The 7,894-nt window shown below is 34.8% G+C and overlaps 1 protein-coding gene across 3 annotated transcripts in view; it reads right to left on the bottom strand.

Annotated features, from left to right (window-relative positions):
• LOC132164432 (small ribosomal subunit protein uS13m-like) overlaps positions 1-3,520 on the bottom strand; it is a 33,787-nt gene extending 30,267 nt beyond the window's left edge. For 2 of the 3 annotated variants that reach the window (XM_059574970.1, XM_059575016.1), the window contains exon 1: positions 3,233-3,520. The gene's annotated coding sequence lies outside the window, so the exon portion shown is untranslated. The remainder of the gene's footprint in view (positions 1-3,232) is intronic. The other variant, XM_059575022.1, reaches the window with a different exon arrangement.
• Positions 3,521-7,894: the final 4,374 nt, after the last annotated feature.

The following is a 7,894-nucleotide window of genomic DNA, read 5'->3' as shown; positions in this document are numbered from 1 at the left end:
TATAGAAAGCAATTGAGGCCTTGAAAATATCTTCATCATCTTCTTGGCATAACTTGTATATCTTGTTTAATATAAGTTTGTCCTAAAAGTCGAACTTCAATAATTAAAATTGCATCCACGTTACACACATTCCTCCACTACCTTGGAGACAATTATCCTCTTCACTCAATGGTTTTCATCATCTTCTCCCTGTTCACTAATCGTAGGTATTCTTGTCTCTTGCTACTGCTGTAACAAGACAGTTTTTTTTCTTTTTACATTTTCTTCACCAGTAGACATTTAATTTAATAAATAAGGAGAAAAACTTCTACTAACTATCAAGCTCTTATAGTTTTCCATGCAATGCACAGGACATATCATGACAACCAAATAATTGTGCTCCACTAAGAAACCCTGTAAGCAAAAATACCAAAAACCCCCACGGGAAGAGGGAGGCGAAAGAAAGAGTACTTAAAAATAATAATAATAAATAAATAATTAAAAAATCAGCAAAAATATTACTTGGTGAAATCCAACCCATTCCAAAAACATAGAAAGAAAGAGTAAATATACCTGGATCAAGAGCATAACAATAGCAAAAATCATTTTTGTTGCCTCTGTCAAAAAGTTAACACTGACAGGACTAAACATGAATTTCCCATCCACCTTAGACATATAAACCAATATAGGCTGCAGAAAGAGGAAACAAAGATACATAAGAAACTTTGGCAAAAATAAATTGAAACTGCAAAATGTAAGCTTAAGACATTGTTTTACAAGATTTATTACTTAAGTTGAGGTAGTCTGTGTTCCTATATTTTTTATATGAGAGTCATAATGGTGATCATGACTTCCAATGACTGAGTTGTACAAGGCCAGCTGAAGAGTCAAAATTCAATATATTAAAAAAAAAAAAAATGCTCTGTTGTTAAGGTTAAGCAATCCTCTTCGGATAACTCATCCAGTCCAAGGATAGCTTTAAGGTCTTAATGCCGCTGTAAAATTCCTTTAATTGGTTGTCCAGTTATCCGAGGTTGGAGTATAATTGATGTTGAATATAAAGGATCTACAACTCGATAGATACCTTTGGCAGCTAATCCTTATTTAAGTATCATATGACATGTAATTATGTATTTGAATTTATACATATGTTTCAATACTCCTCCCATTGTCTTTTACACGGGAATAGAATCAACATAGTAGATAAGAAGGATCCAAGTACCTGTAGACCAACAAAGATACAGTCTCCAACAACCAAAAGGATGTTCAGGACCCTGGTTTTAGAGGAAACATCAATTCTATGCCGGTCATATGCCCTTGACACAGTTTTGGAAGTTGGGGACAACAATTTTGAGTGGCAAACACTGCATTCTACCATCCTGTTCTGCATGCACGTGCCCACCAGCCCTCAAAACAATACTGTTTTCAAAACCAATGAAATTGAGCTGAGGTAGGAATAACATTCGAGTATGAAATTTTACAACAAGAAAAACAGAATTCAATTAAAACGACCACCACTAACAGAAAGGTGATACTTGAGATGCTTTATGGTTATAGGACTGGTTATTATTCTGCATATATACATAACCTATGTGAGTCTATGCAAGTATTCAGACCTAAATACAAGTATACCCATGTAGTTGTGGATGTGCATTTACCTACATTTCATGAAATGATAAAAGTATACACATGTGGTTGTGGTTGTGGATGTGCATTTCCCTACATTGCATTTACCTACATTTCATCAATGTTCTGCCTAGTTGATGGATACGGTGGAAGAGGCAGCTCTGTCTCCAGAGATGGAAGAATATGACAAGTCTTGTCGTGAGGAAGAGAAGGCGCTAATGGTTCGTGGGGGTGGAAACAAGGCCGTTAGGTTTCTAGAGGCTGTCGTTTACGACGAGGGTGGGCGGAAAGGGATCATCTGGATCCCAGAGGGCCGGAATGGGCGGGGATGGCGTTAGATGAGAGCGACATAGAAAAATAGGTCTATATCGTTGGATCCTAAGCCCAAAGCCGAAGGTAAAGCAACGCAGATATGTTGGGGGAGCCATTCCGGATCCGGAAATCGATCCAGACCCGGGTTCGAGTCCAAATTCGATCCTGAATCCCATCTCAGGTAGGGGTGGGTATCGGTTCAGAAAAGTCATTTTCGGTCAGTTAACCGAAATTGTCGGTTAAATCGGTTAATTCACCAATTGCATTTCGATAACAAATTCAAAATTTTCGGTTAATTTCGGTAGTCGGTTAATCAGTTAACCGTGAGCCTTTTTAATTGGGCCAATGCTATTTTTAAATGGGCCAAAAATTGGTTGTTTTGGGAGCCCAATTTTTTTTGTTTGGGCTAAAAAGACAAAAATAACTTATTGAACATTTTTTGGGGGCTAAGATCAATCTTGAGGGCCCAAATTTGTTCTTGGGGCTAAAATAACTTATTAAACATGTTTTTTGGGCTAAATAACAAATTTACTGTACAGCCTGAAGCTTTAACGAAGGTTTTAAATTGGTTTTTTCTGTTCAGTCCTAGAGCGTTAAGTTCTTTCTGTTCTCATGGTTTTAAATTGGTATGCAGTTCACCAATTGGTTACAAAAATGGGTAGATTCAGACAATCCCAAACCTTGGCAAACTTAGAATCCATCAAAGAATAATAAATAAAGTCTCAACTAAGCCACCTCCAACATGGATTACCTTCAATTTCTTAAATTTTCTTCCTTCAATAATCAAACAAATCAAAACATAAACATAATGATCAACATAAAAGAGTAAAATACACAAATAAGTAATATCAAGTAAGAAAGCAATAAGAATATAAGATGCCAAAAACTTAATCAAACAACAATCAATCTTCTGAAAAAAAAAAGCCAATGAAAGCACCCCATGCACCAGCCTATACATCATACCTATAGGTCCTAAACAACCAAAACCTGACACAAACAGAGAAGAAAAACAAGGGCCAACAGCAATACAAATTTCAAGAATAATTACAGCAATTAGCAAATGCTTATCCAAAAGAAGAAAATTTATTTGCAGGAAAAATCAAGGTAGCGTAAATCAGATCAAGGTTGCGTAAAAAACTAAAAATCTATCATTTTCATTCCTAAGTATTCCTAAATCCTAATAATATAAACAAACTCGAAAATAAATGCAAAATCAAAGAATCAAGCGTTCAAAATCAAAGAATCAAAATCTAAACCCTCAATTAGTTCAAAAAATAAAAATCAAAGAAAATGAAGTAACTCGAAAAATCTATACCTGAAAAGATGGGAGGCAATGGGAGACGAGAGAGATATACGACGGCTTGCCGCTTGCAACGAGAAAGCGAGAGAGACGACGGTGAAGTTAGGCCACCGGACACGACGGGAGACGAGAGAGAGAGACACACAACGGCTTGCCGCTTGCAACGAGAGAGCGAGAGAGAGTCGACAGACGGCCGCGGAGGGGAGAGAGAGAGAGAGAGAGAGAGGCAGCCGGAGAGAGACGGTGGCGCGGCGTGAGAGAGGGGGGCAGGAGGTAGGGCCGCAGGAGAGTGGAGAGTGAAGAGGGCAGCAGGGGCGAGGAGTTAGGAAATGAAAGTTTAATTTATATTCAAGCTTAAAACGACGCCGTTTTGAGTTTCATTTGCAATTTTTTTTTTTTTTTTAAAAAAAAATGTCAAAACGATGCCGTTTTACTATGCAAAACCGCTTAACTGAAAAAATAATTTTATACTGATTAACTGAAGCGAGTAATGAGTATAAAAAATTTATACCGATTTTCGAACCACAAAATGAAATAGTGTAATAGTGCAATATTTAGTGCAATATCCATAATGAATAAAATCGGTATAAAAAATCCATAATGAATAGTGCAATATTTAGTCTGTAGTTAATATAGTTTTTTTTTTTAAACCCTTCCACAGAAAAAAAAAAAAAAAAAAAAAAAAAGACAATTAAGGTCAATGGCTTGAATGGGGAAATTGATCTCTCTACTTCAAATTCCATCAATTTTTTCTCGATAGTGCATTTAGAAGGGGAAAATTGTCCAAATGTTTTTGAGGTTAAAATTTTTGGATAACACTACCCTTCTAAATGCACTAACGGGAGGAAATGGAGTGAATTTGAAATGGAGAGAATCCTTTTCCACCGAATGGTGGGCTATTAAGTCAGTAAATGTAAGAGTCTACTTAGCGAGCTAGCCATAGAAATTGAATGCAAATTATGTTTTAAGGCATGTAATTTTTATTTATAAGTAAAATGAAATGGAGATTATCAATTTCGTAGTCAAAATTTAAAGTTAGTATATTTAACGGTGTAGATAAAGTTAATGTTGACACGTCTTTTAAACAATTTAAATAATGTGAAATTATATAAACCGTTAAATATACCAATTTTAAATTCTAACCATAAAATGAATTATATTCATTTCATTTGAAATAAAGAGTGTTATTGTCCCACCTTTACGACCTTTATAATTTATCATTTTCATCATGTTTACTATATTATCTTTTGGGGTAAAGTTCATATACCCCCTCAAACTACCACCCAATTGACAATGTACCTAAAAAACTATCAATTGTGACAATGTCCCCCCCAAACTTGTCAATGTCCCCCCTAAAGCTAGCAAAAAGATAAAAATGCCTTTATGTATTTCTCAATAAGACAAAAATACCCCTATAAATTCAATAAATAAATTTTTATTATTTTTAAAAAAAACGAAAATTTTAATTTAACAAGAAAGATTTTTTTTTTAAAAAAATAATAATAATTTTTTAAACGAAAATTTTTAATTTTTTTTTAAAAACGAATTTTTTTTTTAAACGAATTTTTTTTAAAGCGATTTTTTATTTTAACAGAAATTTTTATTTAAAAGAAACGGAAATTTTTTATTTTCTTAAACGAAAATTGTTAATTTTTTTAGAAACAGAAATTTTTATTTTAAGAAGTTATAAAAAAAATATTTTTCATAACAAAAAAAAAAATTAATTTTTTTCTTATACAGTGGATTTTTTTTTTTTTAATTTTAAATTTGCCATCCTTTGGATTTTTTTTTATTTATTTTAGTTTTAGGCTTTTTCTAGAAGTTTTAGTATTTTTGTTTTTATTTTACTAAGGGTAGTTTCGTCATTAGAGGGAACATTGACAATTTTTGGCAGTTTGGGGTGGCAATTGTCACAATTAAAAATTTAGGGGGGACATTGTCAATTGAGTGGTAGTTTGAGGGGGGTATATGGACTTTCCCCTATCATTAATCATGCAAATACTATGCCAATTGGGTACTGGGCCTGGGCCCTTGGTAGGCCCATACAGAGATCAATTGGTCCGATCCATATTGGTATCTCGTCTTGCTAAGTTGGGTCCGCAAATTGGTCCACTAGAGATCAGAAGGAAATAGAATAAAGGCATCCGGAGAGAAAGTATTAACTCTTAACCAAACTTACGGGTAAAGATATAGAAACACATGGTGCTTCTTGATAAACATGTATTTGTGTTTTTATGTGTATTATTTTATTATTTTAATTTTTTTGAAAAAAAAAAAAAATTAGCTTGGTGTGCTCTGAATCATGGCCCCAAACTTTTTATATGGAAAGACAAAAGAAAGGAAAAGAGATACAGAAAAGCAGAGTAATTGAATTGGCAAAACGAGATGATTCACAGATATCTTGTGGTAAAATTTTTTACAATTTTTTTGAGATTATTTAATTGAAATTGGAGGTGAATAATGACGTAGACAATGTTTGAACTTATGACTTTTGCTCTGACACTATATTAAATCACTTGTTTCAAAAGTTTAAGTTGATGATAAATAGTAAATTTAACCATGTAATTACTTTTAGGAAAAAATACACTTTACCCCTCAAAGTTTGGGGCGATTTTCAATCCAACCATCAATGTTTCAATTTTTGCAATGCACCCCCCCAAACTTGCAAATTTTTTTCAATTCAACTAATTTCATCCAAAAATTCTCATATTACCCATAATTTATTATTTATTATTTTTTATAAAAAAATTAAAAAAAATATATTCGGGGTGGCCCTTTGGCCATCTGGCCATTTTTACAACCCCCAAATTTTCCTTTTTTTTTTTTTTTTTTTTATAAAAATATAAAAGTAAAAAAATCAAGAACCAATATGAATTTTTTGGATGAGAGTGGTGAATTCGAAAAAAATTTACCATTACAAAGAATAGTGATTGATAATGTGTTAAACTTTGGGGGGGTAAAGTGTAATTTTCCCTTACTTTTAAAACAGTTCAATCTCATTAATTGATAAACGAGTATAAAGTTCAAACAACACAGAGCAAAACTCTAAAGCAATCATAGCCAAAGCTATGAGGTTACAAGCGTCAAAGATGACGTATTACATTTTAGACTTAGACAAAATTCGCTAACCTATAACTAATTTTCAAATTAAACAGCAGTTTTGAGTCAAATAGACTCAAACCAATGCATAGGTAGCTCTTATTTCTCGACATTGAGGGTAGAGAACCCCAAGCCAAAACTCATTCTCCTCGACCTGAAAGTCAGGATAACGTTCACATCTACAACCTAAAGGTTTAGACCAAATCAATTACCCCGAAGGGCATCAAGCGGGCAGATCGAGAGAGAGGACTGAGCATTATTACAAGTAAAAACAAATTTGATACAGAGAAACAAAATAAGACAGAAAGAACAGAAAAAGGAAAGCCAGACAAAATTATAGGGAAATAACCAACAAAAAAAAAGCACACTAAGAGGATGATAGCAACCGGAAAAAAGAGTCAATCGCGCACTTGCCGGGAACCAAAAATGGAAGGGGGCATTGGAAACTCATCGCGATGGGGTGTGCGAGAAAAAGGCCGAGCAAAGGACGGTGGGCGGCGGAGCAGGCGTGGAGGAGATCGGCGACGCACTCAAACAGAGGGGGAAGTTTGAGTGAAACCCCATGAGCATCACCCACAAAGAGTACTTAAACAAGCATAAACAACAAAAGTAAACACGGGAAGAAACAAACACAAACTCTATCAAAAACAAGAAAATGAGAGAATACAAGAAAATAAAGAAAAGAAACAAGAAATCCAAAACAGAAACCATGGCGGGGAGGAAGGTTGCCAAGGGAAAATGACCGGAACACGAAGAACCCTGATGGAGTCGAAGAGGATAGGCCGAGGGGCAAGCGTCGACGTGGGTTCGGCAAGGGTAGTAGATCGGGCAAAGAATGGCCGATCCAAAAGCCTAGAGCAAAAAAAGGGGACCAAAGGAGGGGGAAGAGGCGGAGAGGAAGGGAAAGGAAAAAATCACCCAAAGAGCTAAGGATATCAGGTAAATGGCTAGCTCGCTAAGAGAAAGCGGGCAATGTGAGGGGAGGGGGGAAGCAGAAGAGGGAGAGGGGAGGAGGGCCGGCGCTCTCTGCTAGAGATAAAACCCTAGTAGAGAGGGGAGGGGAAAGACGGATAGCTCAAAAAAAATGTAATTTTCAATCATGTAATTACTATTCTAACACACAATATCAATTTTGTTGTGCACAAAATTAATACAGGATCCAAAAGGAGCAGAAAAGAACAAAATATAAAATAAATCAATCACACATGACACCAAGATTTAAGTTGTTCGGCTTAACAAGCTTACATCCACTAGTGGAGATGACTTGAAGAAAATTCACTATAAAAATATGGACTACAAAGATAACAGAGAGAAAATCACTCAAAATTCAAAGCCCCAATACACCCAAATCACACTCTCACACAAAAGAGAGAAAAAAATTGACAAATAAACCATTAGCTATGTCAACTTTTGCTTTGCTAATTGAGAAGGATGTTATTTGCTGAACTTTGCTTTACTTTTGAGAAGAATGTTATTTACTTTTGCTTTGCTGAACTTTGGCTGGATGTTATTCCTATTGTAAACCCAAAGCCTTAAATATTGTAATTTGAATTTCACTATTTTGGTGCAACATTACTC

The sequence above is a fragment of the Corylus avellana genome, chromosome ca1 (genome assembly GCF_901000735.1).
Source record: "Corylus avellana chromosome ca1, CavTom2PMs-1.0".
In the NCBI taxonomy this organism is placed as follows: domain Eukaryota; kingdom Viridiplantae; phylum Streptophyta; class Magnoliopsida; order Fagales; family Betulaceae; genus Corylus; species Corylus avellana.
The sequence above is the reverse complement of the archived record's forward strand: the minus strand, read 5'-3'. Positions and strand labels throughout refer to the sequence as shown.